Here is a 13,802-nt window from a genome sequence, read left to right as displayed (position 1 = left end):
ACATAATATAAGCCAGCCGGTGAACGTCACTTGTTGATGGGTCGCATCTTCAATGTTCTGAGGAAGCTTTAACAGCATCAATAGTGTAATACTTAGTTTATAATCAGAATATAGTCACTTATATAGTCAGACCTAGCATTAATTTAGTTATTCAAACAAATAAAAAGCCTCAATTGTCCTATGTTTTACTGAACTATACCGAGACCGTGACCCTAAAACCGTGATAAAAACCAGAACCGTGAGTAATCTGAGCCATTACACCCCTACTGTACACAACGATTACTGCAAGGACATCTAAAATACATTCCTCTTGTGAATTTCTGCTTTTTGTTTGCATTCCTTCTCTTGGTTTTATCCTTGTGTTTGCTGGATTTACGGGGTGCAGGGGATGAAGAGGACTGAGATGAGGATGAGGATGATGAGACACAGGAGGACGAGGAGTCAACTTTGCAATGTTTTTTTTTTCCTCTTCTCTTTGCCTTTTTTCCCTTTCTGTGTGAAGGTCATCTTCCGTGACCCTAACCCTAACCCTAACCCTATCCCTAACCCATACCCGTCAACATTTGGGTACCAAAATACGGGAGACCTGGGGGGGTTTCAGCTCAACCACATGCGGTTTCATGTCATCTATACATTACACAGCCCATCGCCAAATCATAGAAAAATTCAGTTAAGACAGTTGTATTCATCTTAACAATACACAATAAATCAATATACAGAAAAATAGATGTCTAAAATAAGGTATAGGCAACAAATCTGTGAGTACAGTTTTCAAAACTGAACAGGTGATGTTGTGTGATATTCATTTACTGTAAGAAACTGTTCCAGCGGGTGGAGTTTACTGGCACTGAATATTACACATCACCTGTGTATACTCCATTAACTGGAACAGATTTTCACTGGAACTGAATATTACATCCAAATATTGTTATGTAATCGATCAGCATATTGTTGTGTACCTTCACCTGTTGGAACAGTATTTCACAAAGTGTTAAACTCACAGCACTATAAACACTCTCAGAGCACTGAAGCATGTGCTGACAATGCAAAGAAGTGGGCAGGATTTACAACAGCTTGTGCTGATAACAAACTAATATACACTAGAGTTACAGAATCATGACTTTATTTTGTATTTTTATTGTGACTCCTGAGACACTGAGGATGTGCAGATGAACGTCCATCTCTGTGTCCATATTCAGTCATGTGACCATCATCACTGCTACACTGCTACACTTCCACTAGATGAAGCGTCATCACTAAAGTAAGATCATGAATCATGAGTCTGTTCAGAAAGTATCAGGACTGATTGTGAATCTCTAATCAGAGTTCATGGTGTCACTCCATCTATCATGAAGCCTCATGTGTGTCTGAAATCATCAAATGGAGAAGAAACAGGCTGTTAACCCTCTGAGGTCTGAGCTGTTTTCTGGGCCCTGGAGGTGTTCTGACATGCTCTGACATTTCTGGTTGTTTCTGTTACTTGTGACATTTTCATGGCTAAAGTCTAATTACACTGTATTCAGCACAAACTCTGCTACAATAATATATCAGCAGCATGTATGTAAAAGTTTGTAGTTTTGAGATAATGACAATTATGCGTGGTTTGTGAAAATACAAAAAAAAATTCTCACTGAAATAAGGCCATGAAACCCATACTGATTATTTCTTCACAAGACTTTTAAAAATTGTATGACGTAGCCTAGAATATTTGGTGCAAAACTATGTGAAAATCACCCTGACTGCTCATTCAGATAAGACAATATATTGATTTAAAAATTTTACGACGTGTTTTGTGTGAAAAAGCTCTATGCAGAGCTCATTAATATGTAAGCTTTTCTCACCTGAGAAAGACAAAGACCCTCCCCTAACGGCCCTATTAGGAGCTATCAGGCCCCTATCATTCTGAGCAACCTTGCACAATACTGTAAATGAGGAGATTTAAAAAAGAATGGCTTTTATATTGTTTGGATTTATTTACAACACAACATAGTCCAAAGATACACAACACATGCCAAAAAAGCACTTATTGAAAACAATGATCCAAAGACAGAGACCTTTGTGCCATTCCTAAAAACATTGTACATACCTTTCATTTCCAAGGTGTTTGATTTTCACTTTACCATGTTCATGTACAGAGACTCATGTGAATGTTGAAGTCATCAGTGGCATCTGGGCCCTGAAAAAAAAAAAAAGTGAACATACTGATATCAAGAGAAAGGCCTGCACGATTTTGGGAATAAATTTTAGATTTTTCTGGTTAAAATTGCTTTTTAAAATTCACAGAATACACACACACACACACACACACACACACACACACAAATGTTTCCAACAATATATAATATAATGAACACCAGGTTTGTTGTGCCTTGTAGGCATAAGCTATGCGCAGGCAACAACTAAGCTAGAGAAAAATATATTGATTATCATGTTACTTCAAATGTTTCCATTCGTTATGATGATATGAAATGAGATAATAGTAAAAACATGAAGCTGTTTGCTTTTCAAACGCGATCGCGATCCAAAATATGATACATTCAAACGCGATCGCGCTGCAAAATATGATACATTCAAACGCGATCACGATCCAAAATATGATACATTCAAACGCGATCGCGCTCAAATATAAAACATTATGGTTACCATATACATATCTACGTTTGAGCAGATATCCACAAACACAGTAACAGTAAGCACGGGTCTAAATATTATAATATTCACCATATATCTAGCAACAGTTCAACTGCAATGTGAAATTTATGCAACAATAGCAAACTAATATGTAAGAATTTATTACCTTACATCTTTCTTGTCTTCAAATCGCGTTCTTCTTCTTCTGAGGTAAATACAATGTAAGCTCAGGCACGTCTTTCAAACTCGACGAAAAGTGAAGTGAAGTGTTTTGGTGTTTTGTTGTTGAGGTAATGAGCGCGATCGCGTTCCATGTGGAGATTTGCATGTGAATTTCTTTTGCGCGAGTGGGCGTGGCCAAATTAAATCTAATGAGCAAGCGTTTGAAAAGCTGGACATCTTGTTTGTTTTATACAAATTACTTAAACAGAGAATATTTGTTTTCGTTTTGAATCCAATCATTTAAAAGTACACACTTAAATGTAGGGGTGGGGGAAAAAATCGATTCTTAGATGCATCGCGATGCGGGACGTGGACGATTCTGAATCGATTCACAAATGTCAAAAATCGATTAAAAAAAAAAAAAAAATTGTTTCTAATAACGTAATATTGACGGAACGCAAAAGGCGGAACTTTAAAGCGGACGTGCACGTGCAGTGCGCGGACACCGTACAGTCTGTGGCGTGCACGTGCACATAACAGAGTCGCGCACATAACAGACGCATGATGGCTTGGCGCCAAATTCGAACGGCACCCTCTTCGTTAAAAGCTAACGTATGGAAAATTGGCAATTTCATTGTGACCTATTTAGTATTTTTTGTATGAGAGCTGCTTTCTGTATTGTTTAATTTTCACATCAATATGCTGTAAACCGATCTGTATGCAATATGTGCAATGCCAGTCACAAAAAGTTACATTTTGACTGTGCTCTCTGCAGATGTTCATTCACTTTCTTTGTATAAGCTGTTTTTGATTGTGGTATACAGCAAACATTTGGTACAATGTTTTTGGTACAATACAAACAAGTATTGGAAGTAAGTTTGTTATGGGTCATCATAAATACTTTGCTTTAAAAGTACCAAGTAGTAAAAAAATAATTAATGATTTAATTTAATAATCGTTAATAATCGATAATCGTTACCCTCTGAATCGTAATCGAATCGAATCGTGAGGTGCCTAGAGATTCCCACCCCTACTTAAATGTTTATAAAGGTATATGGCTCATAAATGTGTGACAAGTATTCGCTGAGTTTTGTTTCAGTTTATAGACGTGCTCAAGAAAAAAAAGTTCACCGCGACGGAGAGGCAGAACACACACCCTGTTTATTTTCTTTATTTTACAAAAGCACAATGTTTTGATTTGATTGTAAGTGGACACATACAAAAGTAGAAATATCACAGATTCTTTTTTTATATTTCTGTTTTCTGTATGACCATAAATGACAGAGTAATTTAAGTTTATAGTTCTACAATGTGGAGAAAATCCAGCAAAACGCGCCGGGGCGTTTGCCGACCTCAGAGGGTTAACAGGGCATCAAAATGATTTTCTGGTGTGATGCCATTTGCAGGATCTGTCATGTGGACCAGCCAGTCTCTTTTCACAAACTCCGGCAACTTGCTCTCAATGGACTTTATTACAAGTGGGTTCTTCATTGCGCCAATATTTCCGAGATCTGTGAGATCCGCCAGAGCTTTGGATTAATTCTATAACCCTTCTTGGTTGATTTCCTCTCACAGCAGGGATCCTCTCTAACTCCTCAACAATATCAGATTAACATAATAATCAATATATTTTTCTCTAGCTTAGTTGTTACTGAAATCTTTTGGAAGATTTATACTGTTATAGGTTATTATTATTTTATCCAGCACTGCGCACAGCTTATGCCTACAAGGCACAACAAACCTGGTGTTCACTGTTCATTATATATTGTTGGAAACATTTGTGTGTGTGTGTGTGTATTCTGTGAATTTTAAAAAGCAATTTTAACCAGAAAAATCTAAAATTTATTCCCAAAATCGTGCAGGCCTTTCTCTTGATATCAGTATGTTCACTTTTTTTTTTCAGGGCCCAGATGACACTGAGGACTGCTGAATTCAACATTCACATGAGTCTCTGTACATGGTAAAGTGAAAATCAAACAGCTTGGAAATGAAAGGTATGTACAATGTTTTTAGGAATGGCACAAAGGTCTCTGTCTTTGGATCATTGTTTTCAATAAGAGCTTTTTTGGCACTTGTTGTGTATCTTTGGACGATGCTGTGTTGTAAATAAATCCAAACAATTTAAAAGCCATTCTTTTTTAAATCTCCTCATTTACAGTATTGTGCAAGGTTGATCAGAATGACAGGGCCTGATAGCTCCTAATAGGGCCGTTAGGGGAGGGTCTTTGTCTTTCTCAGGTGAGAAAAGCTTACATATTAATGAGCTCTCGCATAAGGCTTTTTCACACAAAACACGTCGTAAAATTTTTAAATCAATATATTGTCTTATCTGAATGAGCAGTCAGGGTGATTTTCACATTGTTTTAGAGCAAATATTCTAGGCTACGTGATACAAATTTCAAAAGTCTTGTGAAGAAATAATCAGTATGGGTTTCATGGCCTTATTTCAGTGAGAATTTTTTTTTGTATTTTCACAAACCACGCATAAATGTCATTATCTCAAAACTACAAACTTTTACATACATGCTGTTGATATATTATTGTAGCAGAGTTTGTGCTGAATACAGTGTAATTAGACTTTAGCCATGAAAATGTCACAAGTAACAGAAATAACCAGAAATGTCAGAGCATGTCATAACACCTCCAGGGCCCAGAAAACAGCTCAGACCTCAGAGGGTTAAAGTTCCTAAAGAAAGAAGAAGAAATTCTTGAAAGACTTGAGCAGCTCAAGATCGCAGAGAGAGCAGAAAAACCAGAAAGAAAATCTGAGAGGAACTATGCTTTTACCAGACCGACAAAGAAAGTTTCTACAGAAAGTGGATGCATCGTGTGTGGAGCGGAAAAACATAGAGACAAGATTTTCTTCTGCAAAAAGTTCAAGGAACTAAAACTAGCAGAGAAGAGGTCTATCATGAAAAAGCTGGGAGCATGTAAAAAGTGCTTGGGATGTCATGAGGAAGATGACAGGTGCAGCGATAACTACCTTTGCAGGAACAAAGATTGTAAAAGAGGAGCCTCGTCAGACCACCATTACTTCCTTTGTCCAAAAGAACTCAAGAACGTGAGTGAAGGAAAGACTGTCTTCAAAGATAGTAAGAAAGGAAGCAGACTGACAGATGAGCAGGAGGAATTCTTGGCTGAGCTCTCTCCAGAACTAGCGGAAAGGTGCAAATAGGCATTCACCAACAAAGGTAAGATGGTAAACTGCTGTGGGACAGACCAGATGGGATTGTTGGATGAGAGTGGGCTGAAAGAGCTTCCTGTTATCATGATGCTGATGGAGGTAATCACAAACGCTGGACAGAAAATTGGCACTTTGATAGACCTGGCCTCCGATACAAATTACATTACCCATGAAGCTGCTGACACACTCAAGCTGAGAGGTGAGAAAATTACCCTAGTGGTTCATGGAGTTGGCAAGATGGCCATTAGAGTGAGCACAAAAAGATACCTCCTCAGGATTAGAGTTAAAACTTCCAGGGGGATGGAGAAGGCTCACCAGTTGATCTGCTATGGATTGGAGGAAATCGCCAAAGTCCACGGAAGTGTAACTCCAGAGCAACTTAGGAAATTCTTTCCAGAGGTGGATTCTCAAGAATTGAAAAGACCAGAGAAAATTGAACTCCTTATCAGCCATCGAGAGGGGAGACTCGCACCACAAAGATTGAAGATTGTGGGAGATCTCGTCCTGTGGGACAGCCCGTTGGGAAAAACAGTGGCTGGAGCACACCCAGAGCTGTTGGAGATGGTGGATATGGCAGCGTATGAGTCTAAGACGCATTTTGCGCAGTCCATGAGGACAGCTGCAGTTAAGTATGAGGAAATCTTTGAGAAGGCTGAAGCTCCTTGTATCACCAAGATGATCCAAGAGGGGAAAAATCACGTTGCTGAAACAAAAAGCTCACTGGCAAGTAAGCAGGAGTTTCTTGAGTGGTGGAGATGGGACAGCATTGGTGCAGCCTGCGAGCCAAAGTGTGGAGGTTGTCGCTGTGGCAAATGTCAACCCGGAGGGAAGGAGATGACCCTGGTCGAAGAAAAAGAACTTGAGATCATAAGAGAGGGTCTCACCTATGTTGAAGAGGATTCCCACAGTAAGTCCCCACACTGGGATACAAGGTATCCATGGATGCAGGACTTAGCCATCCTTCCGTACAACAGAAGTGGAGTGGAAAGTGTTTTCCTAAGAACTGAGAAACAACTCAAGAGGGTGCCAGAGTGGCAGAGCATTTATGCAGCTCAAGTCCATGACATGGTGGAAAGAAGGGCGGCAACAAAACTCACCAGGGAAGTGACTGATAGTTGGAATGGTCCAATTTGGTATGTAAGTCACTTGGTGGCACCAAATCCCCACTCAACTACTACTCCAGTGCGGCTCGTCTGGAATAGTAGCCAAAAATTCAAGGGACTGAGCATGAATGATCTTCTGCTAAAAGGACCAGATGTACTCAACCCTATCAGAGCTGTCTTGCTTAGATTCAGGAAGGGAGTTTTTGCTGCTCTTGGGGACATAAAGAAAATGCATAATCTGTGTGGCTGGAGGAGCGTGAAATACACCTCCACAGGTTCCTTTGGAGAGATACTCAAGAAGAAGAAATAGGCGAGGACGCTATCACAAGAGTTAACATCGGAGATCGCCCTGCTGGATGCATTGCACAGTTAGCTATGCATGAGACGGCAAGACTAGCAAAGTTCGCTCATTTAAGAGAAGAGCGCAGAGTCCTGGAGGAGGACAGTTATGTGGATGATATCCTTACATCCCACAATGACCAGGAGAGACTGAACGAGATAATAAATGGACTTGAAGAGATTCTGACAGCTGGCGGATTTGCACTCAAGCCATGGGTTCGGTCAGGGCAAAGTGGGAGGCAAGTGACTGGTGCGCAAACTCAAGGTCAAGTAATCATATTCCCGAACCAGATGAAGGAGGAAGACAGCAAGGCTTTAGGCACAGGGTACTTGGTAGAGGAGGACAAACTCTACATAATGACTTCCATTAACTTCTCAAAAAGGAAGCAGAAGATGAGAATGGGCCAGAACCTCCTTAAGGAAGAAGTGAAAGTGAAGACGCCTAACCCTTTGACCAGGAGACATCTGCTAAGCCAAGTTGCTGGGCTTTATGACCCAATTGGTCTCGTCACACCTGCCAAGCAAAAGGGTGCAATTCTTGTCAGGAAGGCGTTCCAAGAGACAGGAAGAGGGAGCTTAACCCGACAAACATGGGACCAACCACTTTCTGAAAATCTCAGGAATGAAGCTGTTAAACTTTTTGAGGAATATGTGCAGCTTGGTCAAGTACAGTTTCACAGAAGTCTCACACCGGTTGGTTGGAAAGGAAAACCATGGGGGATCACATTTTCAGACGGTAGCGACAAAACCTATGGAGCTGTGCTGTACCTAAGGTGGGAAACGAACCAAGGGATAGATGTCAGATTAGTTGAATCCAAGGCCAAGTTAGCTCCGCTGGATCAGAAGGGAGATGCTGTAAAGGCCGAGATATGTGGTGCAGTTTTCGCTGTACGTCTCAGAAAGTACTTTGAGAAGCATGGACGGATGGAAGTTGAGCGTTGGTTCCACCTAGTAGACAGTCAGACCGTGCTGGGAGCCATTCAACGTGATAGTTATGGGTACCAGACGTTTTTCGCAAATAGAGTTGGAGAAATCCAAAAGGCTGGGCCTGTCAGTGACTGGTGGTGGATTCCAGGCAACTTCAATATTGCAGATATCATCACAAGGGGTGGCACTCCTGAGGATCTTGATGACGATTCTGTATGGCAGAAGGGAACACAATTCCTTAGGCGTCCAGTAGAACAGTGGCCAAAGAAGTCTGCTTCCGAGGTTGCTGCTGATGCCAGGGACAGAGTTAATAAACTTCAAAGGAAGACATTCTCAGCAGTTCTGACAAGAGCTCAAACAAAGAAGAACCTGGGAGAAACAGAAAAAGGAAGTTTCAAAGTTCCAAGCCTTGAAAGGAGCTATTCAACCAACATCACTTCTGACCCAAGCACCCGCAAGAAAGCAGGAGAATCAAAACCTGCGGAAAACGTACCTAGAAGAACACCAGGTGACTTAGTTGTCAAAAAAATAGTGGATGTGGAAAGGTTTAGTAGCTTAACCAAACTAGTCAGAGTCATCTGCTGGGTATGGCGCGGCATAAAGAAATGGTTGGGAATTCGAAGTCAGACCCCAAAGGATGGAAAACGGGAAGCACCAATGAAGAATGAAACCAGAAAGGCTGTGCTTACTGTAAAAGAGCAAGAGGATGCCCTAAGAGGGCTCTTTCTGGCAGCCCAGGAGGGTGCGACTTTTCCTGACACTACACTTAACCCCCTGAGGTCGGCTATCGCGCCGGCGCGATAGGCTCGTTTTTTTCCGTATGAGTGCAAAAAAATAATAAAATAAAAATATTAATTTTTATCTTATATGCTTGTGTTATACATCAATGTATCCTGTTTAGTGTGTATTATTTTTGTGTACACTCACAATAAAAACAAAGTGTTGTGCTTTTCGCCAAATAAAGAAAAATAAACACGAAGCGAGTTCTGCCTTCTCTCTGTCCGTTTAGTCCATTCTGAAACGCGTCCGAAAATGAATCATAACTCAGCGAATACTTCTCACACAGGCACGTGAGATATGTCTTTATGAAGCTTGAAATCTCCTCTTTTAAGTAATTTATATAAAAAACAAATGTTTTCAACTCATGTAATCCGTTTGAAAGCAAGGAGAGGTACCGTTTTTCCTTCTGCCTCATTATCTCTATAATCAGCTGCGGCCGCCCCGCCCCCGGCGCGATTCACATGTAAATAGTTAGGTGATCTAGTATGCATCGCATACGCCCCCTGATCAATGCCATAAAAAGTTTCTTCATCAGACTTACTGATAGTTCATCGCGTTTTGAGTATGACACGCTTCTCCGGTAATAAAGACGCCCTTCAGATGATTCTGGACAGCGAGGAAGAATGCACCTTTTCCTCAGAGGAAGATTGTAACTCAGACGACGAACGGCAGCATTTTGAAGAGCGAATTCCGCCGAGAACACAATTTCGGAGTAAGTTTTACTCAAAAGTCTTTTGTCTTTTATTTTTCGTGTTTGCATTTATGAGGAAAACACAATATTATGTGACAGTTCTCCATTATGGACGCGAGCGCTATAAAAAAAGCACTAAAAGACTTTCAAACTTTCACAGAGACCTCAAAACTGAAAGTACAAATCCTTTCTTTAAAACGAATTTCGTTTTGTATCAATTGTATCTTACTTTTAATAATTTTTTCATTAACAAATTTCCTGGATTTAAACTGCAAATTAACATTTATATTTCTTATAATAAAAATGAAAGACCTATGTTACAGACATATGAAAGACAACATTTCGTTGATTAGTTTTGGATAGATTATACATTTTTAATGTAAAATATCTGCCACCTCAAATAAGCTTTTGTTTGCCAATAAATAATAATGTTAAATATAATGTTTTGTCAAAAATAAAGTTATCAAATAATCAATCAAATCCTTAACTTTGAAATATGTATGATAAAATGTATACTTTAGTTTCTACAAAGAAAGATTACACTTGAATTGTTGTTGTAATTGTAACCTTTTTAATAAAAAAAATATATTTACAAGGTAGATGTAAACAAACTATTAAAAGGTAAATATAAGCCTTTTCTTTAAATAACTTTTATTGTGTTTTATTATTGACAAATTTGGGGAGAGGATAAATATTCCAAAACTGAAAATACAGTATGAGAATTGACTGCACAATTACTAGACATGTTTTCCTTGGATATTATAGGCCAAATTGCAAGCACAATATGTGGAAAAATAAAAAAGAATTGAGATGCTTCCAACTGTTGCTCTTGCATTCTTGTGGCTCAGTGACTCACCTGAATGAATGGCTAATTAAGTATGCGGGCCCCACTGTCTCCTAAGGTGTGAACCACTACATATACATGACCGTTGACGCCCACTCCGCATATTGGCTTTCCAAACAGAAAGTGCTTTGCAAAATTCAAATCAATGTATTGTGTTATGTGAATGATTAGGCAGGGTGATTTTCACTTCATTTTGAAGAAAAAACACTAGGCGATGACATCTTTTAGACAAAAGTCTTATTTACATATATTTAGAATGTGTTTTATGGCCTTATTTCAGAAACTTTAGTTTTTTGTTTTTTAAAAAACCATGCATAAACATTATTCTATCAAAAATACAAACATGTACATGCAAGTTGTTCACATATTATGGTAGCCCTGTTTGTGCTAAATAGAGTGAATTTACACCTTTGCCATTAATATGTTTATAAGCAACTGAAAAAAGCACAAATGTCAGGGCATGTCAGAACATCTCAAGGACCCCAAAAACGTACTCGGTTACTAACGTAACCTCGGTTCTCTCTAGAAGAGGGAACGAGTACTGCGTTTGATAAAACGCTGCGGGAAAAGTCTCTTTTCACGAAACACTGAAGCAAAAATTATCCTTTAATTTTTCATATATGTAAAACGCGTTGCGGCAGCAGCAGACAGCTGAAGCAAGACGGCTTGTCTGCTCATTGGCTGCTCTGCGGCAACTGCATAAGCCTATCGAGCGCAGGCTGATGCAACATCAGACCAATGAGGGCGCTTCGCGCCCTCCTCGCCACTTCCCGCCGAGACGGGCGTGGCTTACCTCTATAAAAGGAGCTCGAGAAGGCTGACTCACTTGATTTTGATCGCCGAAGCGAACCAGAGTGAACCAAACGCACGGCAAGGGAACGCAGTACTCGTTCCCTCTTCTAGAGAGAACCGAGGTTACGTTAGTAACCGAGACGGGCGTGGCTTACCTCTATAAAAGGAGCTCGAGAAGGCTGACTCACTTGATTTTGATCGCCGAAGCGAACCAGAGTGAACCAAACGCACGGCAAGGGAACGCAGTACTCGTTCCCTCTTCTAGAGAGAACCGAGGTTACGTTAGTAACCGAGTACGTTCTCTTACGAGAGTTCTCTCGTACTGCGTTTGATAAAACGCTGCGGGAACCCCTTGCAAAACGCTGTGCGTGCTGGGATAAAAACACTGATCACCGGAAGCTATTTCAGGCATACAGTGCATAATCACCAGATAGACTCACACAGAGTCGGGGAATAAGGGGGGGAAAGCCTTAATTCCCTATACTGTAGCGTCTGCAGGCCTAACATGACCTCACAGGAAGAGTCTAAAGACAGGAGGGGATTCCTCCGTCCTTATATAGACATGTCCACAGACGCGAATATGACATCACATAGCCAGGGTAGGGAGCCTGCACTAATGTGGGAAAACGTGGGTCTTACACAGTTTAGCCCAGCATAGTCGGCATAGTATTACACCGACAAAAGCTTAGCCTGTAAGGCGGGAACCTCTAGGTTATAAAACCTGATAAATGTAGACGGAGAGGCCCAGCCTGCCGCCGTACATATATCCTGTAAGGAAATCCCGCTGGACCAAGCCCACGAGGAGGCAACGCCTCTCGTAGAGTGCGCTCTGACTCCCAACGGGCATTGAATGCCCTTGGCAGTATAAGCCAGCGCTATTGCATCAACTATCCATCTGGATAGGCTTTGTTTCGAAACAGCCGTTCCTTTGGAACGTCCGCTGAACGAGACAAAGAGCTGCTCTGTCTGTCTAAAGGCAGCAGAGCGGGACATATAAGTTCTTAAAGCCCTAACAGGGCAAAGAAAACTCGAGTCCCCTTCCTCACTCGACGCCGGCAGGGCAGCCAGGGAAATGACCTGAGCCCGAAAGGCGTGTTGAGGGATTTCGGCACATAGCCGTGCTTAGGTTTGAGTATGACTTTAGAGTCATTAGGACCAAACTCCAAGCACGTCGGGCTCACGGAGAGCGCGTGCAGATCGCCTATGCGCTTCACTGAAGCGAGAGCCATCAAAAACATTGTTTTGAAAGACAAATGTTTGAGGCTGATTGACTGGATAGGCTCGAAAGGGGCACCCTTCATGGCCGCCAGGACCGTAGAGAGGTCCCACATAGGGACTGACAGAGGCCTGGGTGGATTCAGTCTCCTAGCTCCCCTGAGGAAGCGGATGACTAAATCATTCCTTCCTAGTGACTGACCCAGCGTTGAACCTGAGAACGCTGAAATAGCCGCCACATACACTTTGAGCGTGGAAGGGGATCTGCCCTTATCCAACAGCTCTTGTAGGAAGGAGAGAACCTCCGTTACCTCACATTCGAGGGGTGAAAGGCTCCGAGCTGTACACCAGCCGGAGAAAACCGACCACTTTGAAGCGTAGAGTCGCCTGGTCGACGGCGCTCTAGCCTCCGTGATGGTATTCATGACTCCCTCTGCGAGACCAACGGGTATCCGTTGAGCGCCCACACATGAAGGGACCATAGCTCCGGGTGTGGGTGCCAAATCGAGCCCCTGGCCTGCGAGAGGAGATCTCTCCTCAACGGCACTGGCCATGGAGCAATGTCTGCTAACTGCATCAGAACGGTGCTACAAGCAGCACTGGGCATTTCGTTTTCCTGACCCGTTCCAACACCTGAGGCAGGAGGGAGACGGGGGGAAAAGCGTATAGCGGGCAGCGCGGCCACCTTTGGGACAGCGCGCTGTCGGTCTTTGAAAAGAATGCGGGGCAGTGAGCGTTTTCGTGGGACGCGAATAGGTCCACCTCCGCTTTGCCGAATCTCTCCCACAACAGCCGGACTGTTTGTGGGTGTAGAGACCATTCGCCCGTAGGAACGTTGTTCCTGGACAGTCTGTCCGGGCCCACATTTAGCAGCCCGGGCACATGTACTGCTCTCAGCGAGCGTAGGTTGTGCTGAGCCCATAGCAGGAGGCGTTTCGCCAGCCTGTACAGGGGTTTGGAATTCAGACCGCCCTGGCGATTTATGTAGGACACCACTGCCATGTTGTCTGAACGGACTAAGACGTGTTGGTCCTTGATGTGGGGACAAAAACGCGTCAGCGCGTTGTGCACTGCCAGCATTTCTAGGCAGTTTATGTGTTGGAGCTTTTCCCGTTCCGACCATAGGCCGAAGGA

At 42.0% G+C, this 13,802-nt stretch overlaps 1 protein-coding gene across 1 annotated transcript in view; it reads left to right on the top strand.

The window, feature by feature from the left end:
- LOC311070389 (uncharacterized protein) overlaps window positions 1–13,802 on the top strand; it is a gene marked incomplete at its 3' end in the record, with an annotated part of 173,561 nt that overhangs the window by 112,565 nt on the left and 47,194 nt on the right. The gene's annotated exons all lie outside the window — the stretch shown is intronic.

Source organism: Abramis brama (assembly GCF_963993115.1).
Source record: "Abramis brama genome assembly, chromosome: 20".
NCBI lineage: Eukaryota > Metazoa > Chordata > Actinopteri > Cypriniformes > Leuciscidae > Abramis > Abramis brama.
Note: the sequence above shows the minus strand (reverse complement) of the source record. Positions and strands in the feature narration are given on the sequence as shown.